This window comes from Pleurodeles waltl, chromosome 1_2 (genome assembly GCF_031143425.1).
Source record: "Pleurodeles waltl isolate 20211129_DDA chromosome 1_2, aPleWal1.hap1.20221129, whole genome shotgun sequence".
Classification (NCBI taxonomy): Eukaryota; Metazoa; Chordata; class Amphibia; order Caudata; family Salamandridae; genus Pleurodeles; species Pleurodeles waltl.
In genome coordinates this window covers 455,628,904-455,650,507 of record NC_090437.1, presented here as the reverse complement: position 1 = coordinate 455,650,507, position 21,604 = coordinate 455,628,904, and positions in this window count along the sequence as shown.

Genomic DNA, 21,604 nt, shown 5'->3' with positions numbered 1-21,604 from the left:
CCGCCAGGGCGGAGGACCGCGGGAGCACCGCCGACAGGCCGGCGGTGCTCCAATGGGGATTCCGACCTCGGCGGTAAAGCCGCAGTCGGACCGGCACCACTGGCGGGGTCCCGCCAGTGTACCGCGGCCCCATTGAATCCTCCGCGGCGGCGCAGCTTGCTGCACCGCCGCGGGGATTCCGACCCCCCCTACCGCCATCCAGATCCCGGCGGTCGGACCGCCGAGATCCGGATGGCGGTAGGGGGGGTCGCGGGGCCCCTGGGGGCCCCTGCAGTGCCCATGCCACTGGCATGGGCATTGCAGGGGCCCCCGTAAGAGGGCCCCTACATGTATTTCACTGTCTGCTGCGCAGACAGTGAAATACGCGACGGGTGCAACTGCACCCGTCGCACAGCTTCCACTCCGCCGGCTCGATTCCGAGCCGGCTTCATCGTGGAAGCCTCTTTCCCGCTGGGCTGGCTGGCGGTCTGAAGGCGACCGCCCGCCAGCCCAGCGGGAAAGTCAGAATTACCGCCGCGGTCTTTCGACCGCGGAACGGTAACCTGACGGCGGGACTTTGGCGGGCGGCCTCCGCCGCCCGCCAAGGTCAGAATGAGGGCCTATGTGCCTGATTACAACTTTGGAGGAGGTGTTAACTTTGAAGTTTGTAGTTGACGCAGTGTGGCGAGTGAGGTGACAACACTAGGTATAGAGGTGAGCGAGTTAGTAATTTGAAGCCGATGCATTCATTAGTTCCACTCTCAATATAGTCATATAGCCGCATGTTTGTTGCTAGTACTTTCACGCTGATGAGGGTTTAATATGTGGATGGTAGGACACTAGACCAAACACTGGGCTTACTCCAGATAAAAATGTTGATCAACTGATTACTAAACACATCTTGATGGAGGCCATATCTCTAACACAGGAGAAACTGAGTGTTAGTGCTCAGAAGAAAGGAGATAATGAATGGGTGAATGACAATGGTAATGAGAAGAAAGACCAGTCTCTGACAACACAAGAAATGAAGCACTGTGCTTGAAGGGAGGAAGAAGATGGGTTTAGGCTGCATCTGACAATTATCGCATGATACTACTAACTGAAAAACTGCAGCAAGTATACACCCAAGCATTTTGCAAAACGTGGTTATTTTGAAATCAGGCAACTAGAGGACACTATGGCCCCAAAATCTGATGCAGTCTGCTTTAGATCTACATTCTTTTCCCAAACAACACAGGTCAAAATGTTGCGCATCAGTTAGAGTTGAAGAGAGCAAAACGCATCATGGAGCATGTTAGACCTGGTGTCTTTGACATGGTTTCCCCCTAACAAGTTTCCTTTAGACCTTTCCCTAAAACATAGTAACATTGGCTTATACCCAACTGGTAAACTTAATTTACTTACAGGTCCATGGTAAATTGCACAACATGTGCCTAGGCCCTGTAAACTAAAAACTACTAGTGGGACTTACAGCATTGATTGTGCCAGCCACTTAAGTAGCCCTCTCCAAGCATCTCCTAGGCCTGCTATTTTACAGCCTGTGTGTGCAATTTTAGACTGCCATTTCAACCTAGCAAAGTAAACCTCTTGCCAGGCCCAACCCTTCTGTTTTGATACATATAGGTCACTCCCAAGGTAGGCCCTAGACAGCACCAACGGCAGGGTGCAGTGTAAATTAAAAGCTGGACATGTACTTTTAAGATGTACACATGGTATATTTTATAAGTATCATTTCTAAATCGGAAGAGATAACCCCTTCAAGTCTTATGTCTCTGGAATACTAATTTCAAATCCTAGATTATGGTGAAGTCAGATTTTAAGTTACAATTTTGAAAATAACACTTTTAGAAAGTTGGCATTTTCTTGCCTTAGCCCTTTGGTGCCTGCAGCCTGCCCCGGTCACATGACTGGGTATAGGTGGCAAGTGGGTATTCCTCCTAGACAGCCAAACACAATGGGAGCTTAGTTGTGACTGAATGGGCCATCACTGGCAGTATCGGTGGAAGGAGTAGGGCCCAGTCTCACCTACACCTGAATAGCGTGTGCCTTGCCTCCGCACAAAGAGCCCAATGACCCTGCATTGTCTCTTCAGCCAACTTTGAGCCAGGGGGAGGAAGGGCATCTGTGCATTTCAAAGGCAGAACTGTGTTTAAAAAGAGAGAACCTCAGACACCACCACATTAGTACACTTCTGGACCTGTGGATACTCTGCTAGGAAGGACTGCTGTCCTGCTACAAGGACTTCCACTCCACTGGACTGCTCCTCTGAAGGAGATGCTGTCCTCTTGTATTGACCCCCTGCCTGCTGCCCTCTTTCCTGGAGGAGAAGAACTGGCCCAGTAAACTCCATCTGGAACCCAGGACCGCAGAGTGACTCAGAGGGCTAGTCTGCTAGCTTCCGGATCTGAGCCTCAGGGATATAACAGGCTCCCCACAGTTCTTGGAACAGTCTTCAGTGAGTTCCTGACTCCCAAGAGGTACTACTCAAGTCCTGGGCCCTAAGTGTGGGTCTCGAGCTATTAAAGTCAAGCTTTTGAACTCTTTGCAATCGTGAACAGGCCCGTACAAACCAGAACAGCGTTGCTTGAACAGAAAATCAGCATGAGCCACTGCAAGTCCTTCCCTTAGCACAGAAAGCATCATCAGCCCGTGTGAACTGACAACGCGAGGAGCAAGCTCGCCTGTCCACAACACCCGGCCTGCTATGCGCACCACACCTACCACTGCCAGTGATGCTCTCCTCGCTCCCTGTGAGCGGGACTTCAGCAGGATTGAGAAAGTAAACCTTCAGCTGGAATAATCTTGGACTGTATCCCACTCAAGGTCCATTTTGGTCAGCATGAACTTTTGACTTCGACTCAGTCCAGAAAGACCAGATATTCCAGAGTAGTGCATTAGGCTATTAGGTGCCACTTTACAGTTTCTTCTTTACAAATTCATAACTCTGCTTCTACTGATTGGATATTTGTCATTTTGGTCTTGTTTTACTTAATACATTAGGTTCTATTATTCTAACCTGGTGGGGGGATATTTTTGTGCGGTGTTTTCACTGTTTTACTGTTTGAAGTGTTGCACAAATACTTTACAATTTGCCTCTAAGTTAATCTTGACTGCTCTCTGTCAAACTATCAGAGAACCGAGCAAGGGTTAAGTTGGGGGTTGGCTTCTGCCTTACCCTGACTAGGATTGTGGTTGCTGCTTGACCAGGGCTCACACCACAGTTATCCAGTAACCCAATTTCTAAAAAAGAGCACAACCACTTTATTTGGATTTGCATAAAATACAGTCATTGATTTGCTACTTTTGTGCACAAAAATGTAATTTCTTTGTAACAATACCAACATGACAAGTATTCAGTGTTAAGGTCAAGTATGGCATATATATAACTAACAAAAAACACTTTGTGACAAGATTTTCCCCTCTTCTACTAAACATCCAAATTCCAAAGAACTTATTGATCAGACCCAAAACTGAAGTAACCAAGCGGAGAAAATGTAGACCAATCTGACTTATTTAAACTAAAGCCAAGTATCTAGTGTACCCTCCCCCAAAAAAAATTGACTCACAAGAATTTTCTCACTCACTTAATGGCGTGATAATACTTCATGCACACACAAGCTTAGAAGGCATGTCTCATCCCTTCCTGAGCCAAAGCTTAATAGTAAACTAAAAAGCTTCCATCCTGAAGCAAGCTCATGATCAGGTACACTATTCTTGTCTCTTTGATAGCATCAGAAAAAACAGAATTATTTGGACAAGGGGAGGTTATGACCCCATGTTATTCTCAAGGCCACGTTCACATGCATATAACAAAGGTAGAATGGTAACCCAGTCATATGAATAACCTCTCAATTCACAAATACCAACAACTAGAAAGACATCACACCTGAAAGTAAATTGAGCATGCAGAAGTGCCTATGTGATTCATCACCTCTGTCTCCAGTACCCCCTGTTATCCACCCATTGATTACTCAGATGAAGCCCACATAGTAATGTGAAACTGGTGAATGGCTGTGTTTGTTGATCAAAATATATGCATGCAGATTTCTTGCGCAAATCTCTGGATATACAATTGTGACAGCAGGGACCTACATGTAAATGGAAATTGAGCTTCTGGTTGAGGGGGGATGAAACCCTACATAAGTAGCAACCACAATCTCTGTCATGGTGAAACACAAGCAAACCCCACATTATCCAGTAGTTAACCCTCTGGTAGCTGGGCACAAGCAGATGCTTAACTTAGAGGCAATGTAAAAAGTAGTTATGCAGCACCTCAAACAGTAATAACACAAGAAAAATCCCACACTAATTTAGAAGAATAGAGTTAAATGTAATAAATTATTTGAGACCGAAATGATAAAATTCCAATCCGAGAACTAGAGATATGCAATTTAACTTTTTAAGTAAAAATAGTTTCAACTGTGGTTATGTGGTCCCACTGGACCAGGACATAGTCACAAGTTCACGTTAGCCCCGCTGAACAAAGTATCTTCAATCCTGGTTTGCAGAGCATTGCGAGATCCTGCGTTGAGGATGCGATGCACAGTGGTGGTTCCAAGGAGCTGCATGGCTGCGATGCGAGAGGAAGAGCTTGCGATGTGAAGTTCTGCGTAGAAGATGAGTCACACAGCAGCAGTTCCAAGGAGATTGCAGGCTGCAATTGGAGTCTGGCATCAGGGATGCATCGCGCAGCAGTGATTCCAAAGTATGCCTGCAAGGCGTTGCATTGTGCTCTGTCAGTTCCAACCACCGGACTACAGTTCGGCTACTAGAGCATACCACCTCTAGGTCCAATTCCAAAGGTCCATGACTGGGGTAGCAGCACTAGAGGGAATGACTCACAGCAGACAGAGTCCAGTTTCTGGGATCAATGAGGATGGAACCTTTCCTGTCCCTCAGGTGCTGATAAGGAGACCAGCCAACTAGCCATTGAACTCACTCTGGTGGTCCTGGGTTCACAATGAAAGTCCAGTCCTTTTCATTCACACTGCAGGGTAGCAGGGCAACAAATTAGCCATCCTTTTTTAAGAACAGCACAACATTCCTTTTTAGTCTTCCACAGGTACAGAAGTGCACTGAAGAGTGGGTCTGAGGTTCGTGTTGTCATTAAAGTAGGAGTTGTTTCTAGAAAGTTCCCTTTGAAGTTCATGAAGTTTTGTACCTCCCCCTGCCTGGCTCCAAGCTGGCTGTATGAATAATGGAGTGGTGACATGTCCTTTGCGTGAAGGCAGGGCACGGGAAAAGGCTGCAGGCACCAATTAGGGAAGGAAAATACCAACTTTCTTAAAGTCGTTTTTTTCAAAATTGTGACTTAATATCCAACTTTACCATTGAAGAGGATTTTTTATTACAATTTCTCAGACACTACACTTGACATTCCTATCTACTGACAATTTAAAGTGAACATGTATTAAATGTAATGAGATGATCCAATGCTATCCTATGGGAGAGACAGACCTTGCAGTAGTGAAAGAATTTGTCAAAGACATACAAACCTTAAAAGTACATGTCCAACTTTTAAAATACACTGTATCCTGCCCTCTGGGCTGCTCACGGCCTACCCTAGGAGTAACTTATATGTATTGAAAAGGAAGGATTAGGCCTGGCAAAAGGTTTATTTTACCAATACAAAAGGATGATGATGGAGTGCTGAAACCTTTCAAGCACTCACCCCGAACCACTGATCTGGGTTCAATCCATTGTTCTTTTGCTCACCATGCCACCCCAGTTTGGACCCAGGCATATATGCAAATCAGTCTTGGTCCTGTTCCCCATGGGAACAGTCAAGCCCGAATTGCACACATAGGTTCCAATGGCAGGCCTGAGACATGTCTAAAAGCCTACTAAAGTGGATTGCACAATCAGTGATGCAGCCCCACTAGTAGCATTTAATTAACAGGCCTAGGATACATTTAGATACATTTAGCATTAAATCACTAGGGGCTTGCAAGTACATTAAATGTGCTAATTTGGTGTAAGTCAATTTTACCATGTTTAAAGGAGAGAGCACCAGCATTTTAGCACTAGTTAGGAGCAGTAAAGTGAGCACAGCAGTATAACCCAACAAAAACACGTTCAGAAAACAGGAGGATGAAGGCTAAAAATCTAGAGATGACCTTGCAGAAAGGACCATGTCCAACACATGTATAACTTCAGCTCTACACCTCTAGGGACATAATTTAGAAAAAAACATGTATTAATTCAGTTGGCCAGATATGTGTTTGCATGAATTGTATGTGAATTCTTGTTTTTGAGAAAACATACAGTATGCTTAAGCTCTGATTTTAATACTTCAGTGTTCCATTGCTGATTCTTTCTGTTGTCTTCCCTTTTAAATATTTTATCCTTAACCTCCCCCAACCCCCATACCCAACTCCCTATGAGTATTGCTGAAGCCCATACTCCTTAAGTGTAAGACAACAACACGTTAGGGAGTTCTTTGGGTTGGTTTTCCGGGATGGCCATCGTACGAGCTTCACACATATCAAAGTCCCTGGTAATTCTCCTCCTTGCCTTGCCAGAGATAGTTATTACAGGCAAAGCCAGACTGGGAACCAAAAGCAGTCCTTACCAAAATGTTCAACTGTCCATGCTCCCTTCCTCAGTGCTCACCTTTCTCTCCACCTAGTGAAATGCTCCCTACTCCATCACCCCTTGCTATAATTATCTGTGGAAGCTGGAAAATTTTAGAGAGACACCAGTAGTTGGCACCTGCCCTAAATGACAGATAGCCTTCAAATGCTCCAACCCACAGGGGAAATGCCCACTGGGAAAAACAGCCATTCAGGTCCTGAATAGAGACAGCATTAAACAACTCATTTTATTTTGAACTCACTCATTTACTAAATCCTTAGCAAACTCGCGCTCCAGTTTTTCTAAAAATCCAGAACACTTTGGCTTTCCGGCCACAAATCGGAGCTTTTGCAAACGATTAATAGTAATGATTAGTTTTCACCTCTGATTAGTGGTTTGGCTGTTGAACACATAATTGATTTAAATTTAATGTTTGACAGCATGAAAAATGCCCTTACAGTTTAATTTTACAAGCACATTTTTCATAGTTTTTCCCCTTGACATCTGTGAGATACATTAAATATATATTTTTTTACATTGAAGTGATTTTGAAAACAAAGCGCTATTTGATTGATGTGTTTTGATGGTCTGGCCATCAGATTCTCTATCATGGAGCTCGTTTTGTCCCTATCTTTAAAACAAATATTAAAAAGCTAAATATATTTAGGATGAGAAGGCTCAGAGAACCACTGTAGATAATTTACGGATGAGTCAGACGATGGGTCAGGTATTGATCAAGATCAAATGGTTATACGCAGGCATCAACTAAATGTTAAGGCTCAATTTACTACACATTATTAGGTGATTGCAATATTGGTGTCAAGTATGTATTAATGTTCTATTTAGATACTAAGGCCCAAATAAAAATTTGGCAGTCTGGCCATCCTCAGCCAGGGCAATGGAATAAATCACTCCGTGGCTGTGGCGAAGGTCCAGATGACTAAATTTTAAGACGACTTTGCCGTACAGCTCTGTCAAACCGTACGGCTCTGTCAAACATGACATGAAAGTTGGAATGTGCACTGTACAGGTTTGAGTTATGGGTTTCTTGCTTCAGTTGTGTGGCCAAAATGATGGTTAACAGGTCTCCAGGACCTGGAAATGGAACAGGACCAGTGCAGCCTTACTAATGTAAGTAGTTTTAATAATGTAAGTAAAAAAATACATTCAAATGCAGGCTTACTAGTGTATGTAAAAAATGCATTTAACTGTATGTTGTGTGCATGTATACTATGGGAGTGCGTATGTGTATGAGAGGGAGCATGGTATGTGTCAGTGCATGTGTTTGTGAATATATGTGTGAGTGAAAGTGAGAGACAGTGAGAAACAGAGGGAGTATCTGAGCAAATGAGTGAGTTAGTGAATTTGTGAGTGAGGGAGTGCATGAGTGAGTAAATGAGTACAACAAAACTTTTGGAGGAAACCTCCTGGGGGCGGACTACAATCCCTAGTCTGTCTTGCGAGAGAAGAAGAGGCAGGAACTGGCCTCATAAACAGTGTTGCACTTCCGTAGCCCTGGACGTGCGTGGGACGTGCCTGGGCATGGGCCCGAGTGAAGTCCGGGCCGTCTTCTCCCATCATCAGCCAGCAGAGGTCGGGTTGGGATCTCTCTCTTTCTCCTCGTGATTGGGTGATCCCTGTTGTGTGTGGGATAAACAAGGTACGTGAGAAACCTATTCCAATGGGGCAGATATAAGAATAATGTGCAAAGGAGGAAAAGCAGCTTGGGTTCCCTAGCCAAATCGTCAATCACAAACTATTTAACCTCTGTTATGGGGCCATAGAGACTGAATTGGGGCTGTGCAAAAACCTTTTGTACTTGTAAAGTCTACAATGAATGAGCAACCAGCGCAAAAGTCCCCGGACTCCGACCTGCCCCAGGATGGAATAAACACACATTCTTTGCATCTTTCCTCGCAGATAGTGTGGGACCTCAGACGGCCTCTCACACACCAAGGGAATGCACTTTGGGGAATGGTACTCCAAATTATCTTACCTATAAAATTGACTCTACATTAAAATCATTTTGCGCACCCTTGGAGGAGAAACTTATTAAACTGACCACTAAGAGATTGGACCATTTCCAAACCATTGTGTCTAGCTTGTTACTCCAGATAACCAACTCAGAGTCATTTACGTCAGGGAAATTTCATAGACAGGAGTCTGTACTAAAGTTTGGAAATGTTTTATATAATCCAGGCCTGAAGCAGAATAGTCCACCCTTAGCTCAACCGAGAACTTTACATGTAGAGCATAAATACAACCTGGGAAATCAAAAAGGGACTCTCCCTGGGTGCTCTAATCCCTCATGTATTAATACCACTAATAACCTGGAAGAGACACTGCACTGCATCTTTCCCCTGAATGCACGCCGTATGTTCTGGTGTTAGAAAACATGTCTCCTTTGATTGGATGTAACAATGAAGATACACATGCGCTGATGAGAAAGTCTGCTCATTGGCTGAGGACAAAAACAAGATATCAAGAGCCTTCAAATGATAAGATCCTTTTGGTGCGTAAAGTGAGATGAGTTGGTCTGTCAAGGAAATCTTCTGAGGGAAAATGTATTGTGATAGATTTTAAGAACCCTGGTTTGGTGAAGCACCTGCTGGCAGACTTAAACCACTGTCAAGGGCAAAAGAAGGGATTCAAGTGCACCCACTAAGTAATTTCTATGATCCCTCCATTTTATTTTCAGACTCCTTTGCAGTGTCACTAAACCAAAACCCAGGGTTGGCGGTTTTACAGGCCCAAATAAATGCTCCCATTGCAAATCGTTTGCAGGTTTTGAACTAACTAGATAGAAATGGTTGACTCGTGGATACAGCTTTACATGAAAGGGTCGATTTGGAGGGATCAATGGGAAGAGTAGGTCAAGACATATCTCTGCCAGAGGAAGAGGTGGGCCTGTCGAGCCCCCCTCTTAGGGATTTGGTTTCAATTACTATTGTGAAATATCCAGATGTAAGGTTAGGACATAAATCTTTAACCCTGATTAGCTGGATCAGAGTGGGAGTCGGGTCAAACATACAAAATCCAGACTGGTTACATTTTGTATCTATGCATGATATTATTTACTTACAGGAGACTTGGTCGACAGATTCTTTTCATCTGAATGGCTACTTAACTTTACATCAACCAGCGAGCCTATCTACAGCAGGAAGGGCTAGAGGGGGTCTTGCTGTTCTTGTTTCGTTGAATCTGGTAAAAATTAGGGCACCCCTACTTTGGTCCTCACCTTATTTTATGATTGCCCTACTACTGATTGAGGGGAGAAAGGGTATCTTGTTAATACATTTTCTATAATAATGTACCATATGGTTTTCTAAAGAAAAGTTTTGAGGATGCAATGGATTTCCTCGACTTTTCTACCCGGCTTCAGGACAAAGAAGTAACTATGCTCTGGGTAGGAGAGTTCAATATGCCTTTATGTCAATTGGAAGGGTCTCATTCATGTAGGTTCCTGATTGAAGGTAGAGAGAAGGCGACCCACTTCAAACATACAGACGAAGGGGATGCTTTGAATATTTTTATTAGTAAATAAGCCCTCTTATTTGCAAGGGAGATAGCGCTTCAAAATACTCACAAAATTCTGACATTTACAGGGAACTCCAAAGGGAGCGTCATAGACTTTATTCTTATTCGCTGAGATGATTCCCAATTAATTCTTGATTTTAAGATTGTACCACACTGTGTCAGTGATCACAATCTTTTGTGCATAAACCTAGCCTATAATATCAAACTAGGACCAAAGAATAGGGATAGGAGAGGAAATCTTGTCTTTAACAAAAATATAGTTTTGCGTATGAAATGGGAATAGGTTGATCAAAAGGCGTTTAATAAGATAATTATTAAACAAAAGCTAGTCTCTATTAATATTTGCCAAGCACATCGGCCAACTCACGACTTTATAGTACAGGAATATGAGGATTTAAGCAGTGCCATTTCTGGGGCACTGGTTACTGATAGGCCAAAATTGGGACCAGCAGTGCATCAATGGTATAATTCCGCATTTACAGCTGCTCATAAATTTTTTCAAAAGCACTTAAAACAATTCCTTATTCTTGTGATCTAGCTAAAAAGGCAAGGGGCCGGTATAAGGCAATATTGGAAGAGAGGAAATCAGAAATTAGAACCAAGGCCTGGGAAGATTTAATGGCAGCCACCCACTTGAAGGATGCTTCTAAGTTCTGGGGGGTGATAGATCACCCATACTTCTCTGATCAAGACATAAAACCGGACGACTGCTTGATCCCCAAGCATGTTTGGGAACAACACTGTGCGAGGGGCTTTCAGTCGGAAAATTAATAACATCATGAAGGGGATGCAAACTTAAATCAGAATCTCATAGAAATAAACCCAATCCCACTAGATACTCCTATTGATCTACAGGAGGTTATTACAGAAATAAATCGTTCTACGTCATGAAAGGCGCCTGGCCCGGCCTGGTCCCAGTAAATCTATTTAAAGCTATGCTACATTTTTGGGGGCCTTTAGTCACAAATGTCCTAAGAAGCGTAGTAGAGAGTAACATACCTTCTTCATGGAAATTGGCCATAATTGTTCCTAATTTTGAAACAGGTAATTGGCAAAATCCAACTTGTTAAAGGCCTATTTCCCTTATAGACTCTAACGCCAACATTTTAAGAAGTTTGATTTTGTCACGTCTGGATGAGTGGGTGACAGAGGCAAAGATTCTTTCCTCAATCCAATATGGCTTTAGGCCTGGTTTCAGTACAGTTGATCAAGCCTTAAACTTTCATCTCATTCTTAGTAAATATGTAATAGCAAAAAAGGAGCCATTCACATGGCATTTATTGACATTTCGAGTGCTTTCAATTTGGTAGACAGAGAGAAGCTTTGACAAATCATGGAAACTCTGGGTATTGATTTAAACCTATTGGTGTTAATAAAATGCTTACACACAGACGTTATGGTGTTGGTGCAGTATGGTCCACAAGGCGAGAGAGCACCCCCAGTTCCATTAAGGCGGGGAGTAAGACAGGGTTGCTTTATAATATGTATAAATGGGTTATATGACTTCCTTCTAAGGCATGGGAAGGATTTTCCTTGGATGGGGCAGAGACAGCTTTCAGTTCTATTGTATTCTGACGATGCTGTATTAATCTTGCATACTGCATATGGCCTTCCAGACAGGTTAGACCTTTTTCTATTTTTTATGCAGCTCCTTGATTTGAAAGTAAACCTTGCAAAGTCCTATGTAAGGACATGTGGTCCCCGAAATACAAAGTCCAAACAATTTAGTATGAGGGAAAGCCCTTAACAAGGTAAAGGATGTTTGCTATTCAGGTACGCATGTAAGCTCCTCTGTGTTATGGAATTCTCATTTTAAGGTCAAGACTCAACAGCTTGGAAGGAATACAGAAGCCATCTTTTGCTTTGCTCATAAACTAGGTCATAAAACAGTACTACAGATGGTGATGCTCTATAAATCTAAAGGTGTAACAGCGGCTAAATATGGGGTGGGACTGTGGGGTTATGGCAAATCAGACTTGCTACAATGCATTGAGAATACATTTGTACATAGATTACTGTTGGTACCCAAGATCCCAGCAAATACTATCTGTCACGAGGAATTGGGTTTACAATACCTAGAGGACTTGATTGCTGTTTCTCCTCTTTTACTGTGGATTAGATGTTTGAGAAACCCTGAGGCCAGTTTGGTACAAGATTGCATGACTGATTGTCTACAATTGGCCAATATCAATAGGATCCTTTGGCTCTCATATCTGAAAATGTCTTTTCAAAATCTGGGGCTTGAAAATATGTTTGCAGACCTCAACGGTGGTGAAACAGCGTTATAGAGAGAATAATGTGAGCCTTAGACTCCATGGTGTGCTGAAGTTAAAATCTTTTGAGCCTTATATCCAGATTTCAACCACGGACACTAAGGAACCTTATCTAGGCTGGTTTCAGAGTCCATTAGTATGCTTTCACCTAACCCCGGTCAGGCTAAATCTAATCCACTTTAGAGTTGCCTTTCTCATGCAGTGTACTTGGCAAAAAGACCTGCCCACCTGTCCCTGTGACGCTAGCACATGTCACTTTCTCTTATTTTTCACACTGTATACTACCCCTGGATATGCTTTTATACTTACATTGTACCATAGGGCAAAAGCTAGACACTACAAGGAAGCAATGAGCTTTGTTCAAAATGTATCAACAATAAAAATGTGTCATTCTATATAACATTTTATTAGATCTGCTATTGCTATTAGGAAACTATATGAATTTAGTTGACGTAGTTGCATAACTTGATTTAGGTACAGGCTATGAATTTAAAATGCCTTACAAGTTACTTCTTGTAATTAGGAAATAAGTTTTGATGGATACAATTTTAACTCAATGTTTTGCAGCTTTTGTCATTCCTTACATGTATGATTATTGATGCAAAATCATATGTTTTAAATGTTTTAAAATTTAACAAATGTAAAAAAATATTAAAATTCTAATTTGTAGTTAATGGCTTTGTGGTTTTATGGCAAGCTGCAGAATAAAGAAATTTGACTGACTGACTGACTGAGTATACCCAACTGAGTGAGAATAACATGGTGTTTGAGTGAGTAAGTGATGGAGAATCAAAGAATGAAAATTAGTTTAAGCAGGAGCGAACGGCGATGAGGGAGTGTAATTGAAAATGTGTGAGTAAGAATTAATAAATGAAAGTGAGTGTAAGTGAAAGAACTTGAGAACATTCGGAGTGATGCAAATGAGTGAGTGAAATTAATGAGTGAGAATGAGTGAGCATGGCAATGAGTGCTAATGCATAAATGTAAGTGAGCATGAGTAAGAGTGAGTGTGAGTGAGAATGAGCATGAGTGAGTTAATGTAAATGAGCATAATTGAGAGAAATTGTGAAACACATGTGTGTGTATGTTTGAATGTATGCGTGTGTTTGTGCGTGTGTTTGTGTGTTTTTTCCTAGTAACGTTGATGTTGGCCATAAAATACTTAGGTAATTCTTGGCTTACAGAGAAACCAATGGCAAAATATTGAAACTGGCTTACTGGAGGCAGTTCGAGTCACTTCTGTTTAAATGCAGGCCTAGACACGCTGTAGGTAATACCTAGCATATGGGGAACATATGGCAAAATGCTGTGTCTTCTGAAAACTATTCTTGGCATAATGTCAATATTTGATTTACAACAGAATACTGGCAATGGTATCCTAGAGGTAATTCATGGCCTATGGGGCACCCATGGAAAATTGCTGATGCTGCCTTATTGGAGGTAAATCATGCCTTAAAATAGGACTACTTTAGTTAGACCTGTCACAAAATTGTTTATTTGCATTTATAAATCAATGCATGTTATATATGCATTGGCTTGTGCACAAACTAAACAAACAGCAGTGCAAATCACTGTTTTGTGTTCCTCTGTGTCGATGGGGGCATTCCATTCATAGTACATGTACTATGCTATGCACCCATGGTTCATGATTCAAAACCCAATTAAAAGCAGGTGTTAAAAAAGGGGAAATTATTTTATTTCTCCTAACATTTTACACTTTGCATGATTGTTGCACTGTAACAGAATACATCCAAAGTTGAAGCAGTTTTAAAGTAAGTCTAAGCATGGTATTTTGCACTCGAAGAGTACCCTTCCAGTAATGCTAGACTCAGACATCTTTATAGTATGGTGAAAAGGTGCATGAGTGGCACTTGGTAGCCTGATTGTCCGCTAGTGCTTGTGAGAGGGCAGGATAGTGCCATCCCTCTATAGATATAGTGCTGTCCTGCTCTCTGTCTGTCCAACAACACAGCGCATCACATTTGGGTGCTGCATTGCATTGCGTAATAGTTTTGTAAATCTGAAGCATAGTCTCTTTTTTTGAGCTCAGAATTGTCTAGTGGGACACGGGTGCAGGCTTTATTCAGTGATTAGCTTTACAAGACTGGATGCCTTCTCTCCAAGGGACCCCACTGAAAGGGATTTGCTGTGGAGAAGCTAAAGTGGGAAAATCCTGTTTCTTCATCACAGCCAAGTTGTGCCTTGGTCAGATTGGCTTGGGTGGTTGGTCTCGGTCCTACAGAGATCTGGATGTTCTAAACTGCTTCTAAATGCACTTTTTAGAGTAGCTCGGATAAGTCCAGTTAGAAACAGTCAAGTGTCCCAGGATCTCAGAAAGAGCAATTGGGGAATCAGAAAACTATCCAGCAAAGGCCACCAGCAGGGTCCAGTCTAGGTCTACTTGCTTCTGGTCACCAACGACCACTGGGTTACAAATCCTAATTCACATACTACATCTACATAAAATAGAAAGATTAAGATCTAAATTTCTTTTTACATTAAAAACATGAAATGTAAAGGGTTGCAATAGTAACTTTGAATTTTTACTGTATGATCCATCTTTCTCTCTGTGTTAACAGGAAAACATACAGTGAAACAGGCAACCAGCCAACCATACCCTACTTATACGTTCCCACAAAAAACAGACACTGTCTCTCTTTTCCAATCTTCTTTCTAGCTCCTTTTTCTTTCATCTTATCTATTTTTCTCTCTCTCCATCAGTTATATCTCTTTCCATTCTCTTACTCCCATCCTTCCATCCATGCATCCTTCCATCCATATTTCCTCTCTCTTTCTCTCTGCGTCCCTCATATGTCTCTCTTTTATTCATTTTCCTTGTATGCCTTCTTTCTATCATCTCTCTTTCTCTCCGTCTACTCTATTTCTGTCATCTATATTTATAATCTATATTCTTCTATCCCCTACTGTGATTGCTGCAAACAAACCGTGCAGCGCTGGAGAGACCGACGGAGGTACCAGCTGTGACCGCAGCCTTTCTAAAACTAGGCACTAATTGCCCCATGCCCCTGGGAAAATCTCTGCTATGATACATGACCAGTTTGACACTGACCTCAGACTGTGGATTATGCCTCTATATGATCATGGGACACCTTAGTGACTTGAAAGATCCTTCTAATGAAGGCTGTGTCTGCGCAGAGCTATTTTAAATTCTGACCTAACGTTTGTACACCATTCTCTGTACAGGTGGACTACCCACAACGCTAGTTTACCAACAGCAAAAATTGCCGGGGAATAGGCTACTTTGTCAAAAATGTAAACATAGACACTCAAAAACTAGGTTTTATTTTAGTTTAGCTTAGAAAATATTTCATTAAGGGTGGTTTAGTCCTAAATTCATGTACATTTTCTGTTCACTGTATAAAAAAAACACATCATTGTCTAAATAATTTTGAGCACGTTGTAACGTGAGGCAATTTGTATATAATCTAAATTCCTGCGTAACGCCCCTTAACAAATCGTCTGTTAACGTCACTAATTGCTGTGCATAGGAAATAATAGACTTGATAATAATGCAATTTATCTGTGTAGTCAATTATTGAACAATAGGTGTTATAGCTTAGAATAATGTTTGGTAATATAAAAGTTCCAATATTAGCAAAATGTATGACACCTGAAGCAATTACTCGGCAAACAATTATTTCAAACCACGGCTTTACGGCTTACAATTTGAAAGGCAAACCTTGAGAGTATTCACAGAAATGACTCTAGATGTACAGCATGTCATACAGCGCTCCTTTACAAGTTGCCTCTTTCATACTCTCGTACTTCGGTACAGTTGTCATTATTGTCAGTACTGAAAAAATGGCATATAGGCTAATTGATCATTTTGAATTTCAGACTTCTTAAAATAGATTTTTGATGCCACTTTTCTAATCCTGGACACCTGATGGGTTGCTACTTTTTTTTAGATCATCTTATATTTCCTTTGTTATTAAAGATCAACTACCCAATTACAAAGCCCATCGCTGCCATGCACCCTGTAAAATGGACTGCTCAGATCTCCAAAGGACTGTGTAACGTTTCTGCTGTTACAGTAATATTGTATAGTTATCTGAGGTTTTGTTGAGTGGTTTCTGTATAATCAAACGTCTGCTATTAACATGACCACTGTCTGGTTTCCTCAGTTTCATACAGGGGAGAGATGTCTGCTGGTTTTGGGATTAGCAAAGGTGGGATAAGGGCCAGAATTAGGGCGATGCTATTGGCGTGGCTGCACTGGGCACTGACCTGGGGAGGGGAGGCACTGACTTCAATGGGAGAAGGCTATGATTATCAATAACATGATTGAAAAGCGCCTGCTGCAGAGTTCCTTGTCCGTCCAGCTCTCAGGCAGCAATAAAAAATGTCAAGCTAACTATTGTGATTAATGTTCCTGCTAGAGAGAGAGAGATCAGAGTTTTGACTCTCCTTAAAGTAGTGAAGAGCTGTGTGTATTTTATGTGGATAGCTGAGTGGATTAGTAAAGCCAGCCTTTACCAGCACTTTAAAACAAATGAAATATATGTGAATGGGGGTTATGGAAAGACGAGGGGCACTTTTGACGAGTGGTAATGAGTGAATCCGAGGAGACTGTCCTGAGGGGGTGACAAAAACGATTTTCGCACCAGGCAGCATCAGTGCTAAAGCCGGTCCTGGGTGGGATCCCCTGATAATTGCGTACTGTGTCCACCACAACCTCTGTGTCACTAAAGTCAGTTCAGAAGTAATGTGTTTCCATGTGTGGAGAGTCTATTGTTTGTGTCAATATCTATTGGTGCTGCAGCCAGTCTCAGTAGACACGTTGACCAATGTTGGTTGTGGATTTATTTGCAAGAGAAGCTAGGGGAAGGCTTCAGGGCCCTGCAGCCACTGCTAATGGTTGAGCAAAGATGGTTGGAGGAAGTTATGGCCCAAAGTAATGGGCTTCCTTCAAGGGAGTCTAGTGTGTGTCTTTGACAATGATACTTGACTCAGACTTACGATTGTGGTTATTCTTTCCTCATAGTGGAGCGCCAAACCTCAGGGCTCATGTTTTTCACTACCACTATTTTATGAAGACCAGACCATGTGTTTGTTTTCCTAACCTAGTGTTTTCCCATCCTAGGCTAATTCCATTGTCTGTGTCTCCCAGCCCTGGTATTTGTGTGTTCAGTTTTCAGTGTCAAAGTTGCCGAGTCGTACTGCGTTTGACTCCCAGCCCTAGTGTTTGTGCCTTCCACTTTCAGTGTTGTCTAATCTAAACTGTCTTTGAAACAATTGCAAAGTGGAAGGTGAGACTATCACTTTTGTACACAACACAATATGTAACATGATTAAAGTTTAATATAGTAGCTAAAGTGAGGAATACTGAACAGCTTAGTAAGCTGATCATCTAAAGCAAAGGTTCTAATTTCAAAACATTGTTAAGTTAACTCAATTGTAATTGAAATCTATGGGCCTCATTCCAAGTGTGGCGGTCCGAGGTCTCGTGATGACAGTTGTAACTGCCGCAACTTTGGTGGTCCGAGCGTCCAATTACAATCCTCGCGGGCAGATCCACCAAGGCACTTCCATTCCCTCTGGGAACATCATTCCAGACGGCATGACGGCAGGTGTGCTTGTAACCAGCCAGAGCAGCGATGAACTCAGCACTGCCTGGCTGATTACAACCCCTCTTTAGGCCAGCCTTTTTATGGCAGGGACCCCACAATGAGAAGGCTGGCAGAATGGAAGTGCTGGCGGCAAAAGAGGGCCCCAGCTCTGCTCATGCCCATGGCATTGGCAGTGCAGGGGCCCCCCTGCACAGCACCCTCGGAATGCGCACTGTCTGCTTTGCAGACAGTGCGCATTCCTAGGGTGTGGGAGTGTTAGGATATTGGCCTCAGCTCTCTTAGAGGATCCCAGACGAATATCCTAAAACTGTTCCCACCGGTCAGTGCGGCTGTTAGAAATGGGGTCTTTAGTTAGCAGTCAGGTTACCCCCTGTCCAAGCAAGGACCCTCACTCTAGTCAGGTAAAGGAGAATCACCCTCAGATAACCCCTGCTCACCCACTTGGTAGCTTGTCACGAGCAGCAGGCTTAACTTCAGAGTGCTAGGTGTAAAGAATTTGTATCAGCACACACAGTAACTTAATGAAAACACTACAAAATGACACAACACAGGTTCAGAAAAATAGAAAATATTTATCTAAACAAAACAAGACCAAAACGACAAAAATCCACAACACAGAAGACAAGTTATCAATTAAAATGCAAAAAGAGTCTTTATGTAATGTTAAACACACACTAACACTGTAAGTGTGAAAATGTACCTTGGGTTCGTCAAAAATAACCCTGCACGGGCGAGTGTGCATCAAAAAGGGCTTGTGATGCGTTGATTTCTCTCACAAGCGAGACCTTGCGTCCTTTCTCCATTTGTATGTATGTATGTATGTATGTGGGTATTTATAGAGCGCGTTCCGGCCTTGGCATCGAAGCGCTAAAAGAGGCATGAAGGGAAGAGCCCCCTCACATGGCATACCAGGATTACTGTGGAAACAACCACGTCTTCACCCGCTTCCTAAATGTCCAAAAATTCTGTTCTTTCCTAGCATCCAAAGGTAGAGAGTTCCAATACCTAGCTGCAGCTACTGTAAAGGCTCTATCTCCCCATCTGACTCTGCGAGTACGGCAAACCTGAATCTGGTAGGAAGTATTGGATCTGAAAATCCAGCCGGGACAGTACCACCTCAGTCTCTCAGCCAAATATTCTGCTCCGCCCCCATGTAGTGCTTTGTAAGTTAGCCAGAGGTTTTTAAAAATAATCCTCTTGCCCACCGAGAGCCATTGTAGCTGTTTAAGACTAAGAGTGGCTGAGGCCAAAGGTGGAAGGTTCAAAATCAGCCTAGCAGCATTGTTCTGGATTAGCTGAAGTTTCCCCAAGGATAACATATCAATATCCAGCAGCAATGAATTGCAATAGTCCAGTCTGGACATAATCAAGGCTAAAATCACAGTGATTCTTTCCTCCTGTTTCAGGAAAGGTAAAATTTTCCTCATGATTTTTAATGTCCAATAGCAAAATGTGACTATTGCATTAACTTGTGGCTTAAAGCTCAAAGTGTCATCAAAGATCACTCCCAAATTTTTGGTAGCCAAAGTGGGGACTGGTAACTTCCCACATTCATCAGGCCACCAACGCTGGTTCCACATCTCCTTGCTACACCCATACAGGACAATCTCTGTCTTGTTGGTATTCAACTTGAGCTTTGAGCTTGAACTTTTGTCAGGTTGTGCGCATCGTTTCTCCGCAGGAGAGCGATGCATCGATCTGGTCAGCACTCTACGGTCCGAGCAGGCCTTGTGTTGTTTTTACATGCCCATCGGTGCTTGCGTCGGAAATCCAGCCACACGATGATCCGAAAACCACACAGCATGGGTTGCGATATCACCAGCCTCCGTCAGCCATGCTGCGTGTTGTTTCTCCAGCTCTGTGCGTCGAGTCTCTAGTCACATTGCAGGCGAGCGTCAATTTTCATCTGCAAAGCCGACGGCGCGTAGATTTTTCAGCTGCGAAGATCAGAGTTGCGTCGATCTTTTCCCCGCACAGCGTTCTGTGCATGGATTTCTTCCTCTTAGGCTGCCAGCTTCTCCTTTCAGGGTCCTAGGAACTGGATGGGCACCACTTGGCAGAATAGGAGTCTCTCCAGAGGCTCCAGGTGCTGGCCAAGAGAAGTCTTTGCTGTCCCTGAAACTTCAAACAACAGGAGGCAAGCTCTAAATCAAGCCGTTGGAGATCTTCACAAGATGGAAGGCACACAAAGTCCAGTCTTTGCCCTCTTACTCTGGCAGAAGCAGCATCTGCAGGATAGCTCCAAAAAGCACAGTCATAGGCAGGGCAGCTCTTCTTCCTCAGCTCTTCAGCTCTTCTTCAGTCAGAGGTTCCTCTTGGTTTCCAGAAGTGTTCTAAAGTCTGTGGCTTTAGGTGCCCTTCTTATACCCATTTCCCCTTTGAAGTAGGCCTACTTCAAAGCAAAGTCTCTCTTGAATGTGAAATCCTGCCTTGCCCAGGCCAGGCCCCAGACACTCACCAGGGGGTTGGAGACTGCATTGTATGAGGGCAGACACAGCCCTCTCAGGTATGAGTGACCACTCCTCCCCTCCCTCCTAGCACAGATGGATCATCAGGAAATTCAGACTACACCCCAGCTCCCTTTGTGTCACTGTCTAGTGTGAGGTGCAACCAGCCCAACTGTCAAACTGACCCAGACAGGGAATCCACAAACAGACAGGGTCACAGAAATTATATAAGCAAGAAAATGTTCACTTTCTAAAAGTGGCATTTTCGAAACACACAATCTTAAAATCAACTTTACCAAAAGATGTATTTTTAAATTGTGAGCTCAGAGACCCGAAACTCCACATGTCCATCCACTCCCAAAGGGAATCTACACTTTAATCATATTTGAACGTAGCCCCCATGTTAACCTATGAGAGGGACATGCCTTGCAACAGTAAAAAACAAATTTTGCAATATTTCACTGTCTGGACATCTAAAACACATTACTATATGTCCTACCTTAACCATACACTGCACCCTGCCCTTGGGGCTACCTAGGGCCTACCTTAGGGGTGCCTTACATGTAAGAAAAGGGAAGGTTTAGGCCTGGCAAGTGGGTACACTTACCAAGTTGAATTTACAGTTAGAAACTGCACACACGGACACTGCAGTGGCAGGTCTGAAACTTGATGACAGAGCTACTTATGTGGGTGGCACAACCAGTGCTGCAGGCCCACTAGTAGCATTTGAGTTACAGGCCCTGGACACCTCTAGTGCACTGTACTAGGGACTTACTAATAAATAAAATATGCCAATCATGGATAAGCCAATTACATACACATTTTGTATAGGAGCACTTGCACTTTAGCACTGGTTAGCATTGGTAAAGGGCCCAGAGTAACAAAAACAGCAAAATCAGAGTCCAGCACACATCAACAACTTAGGAAACAGAGGCAAAAAGTTAAGGGAGACCACGCCAAAGATGAAAAGTCTAACAGCGGCAGAAATACGTATTACAAAGTTCCCGCCAACCAGCCTGGAGGTGGTGACCTCCCCGTAAGATTGGAAGCCTGTGGTGGGACCACCAAACTCATCATGAGGCTCTATATTCTTTACTTTCTGATGATTAGTTCCGATATCTAAATCCTTTCCCATGTCATTTTACAAAAAGGCAAATTATTGAACTGGAGCCAGTACAGTTATAAGATGAAAGATATCACATTG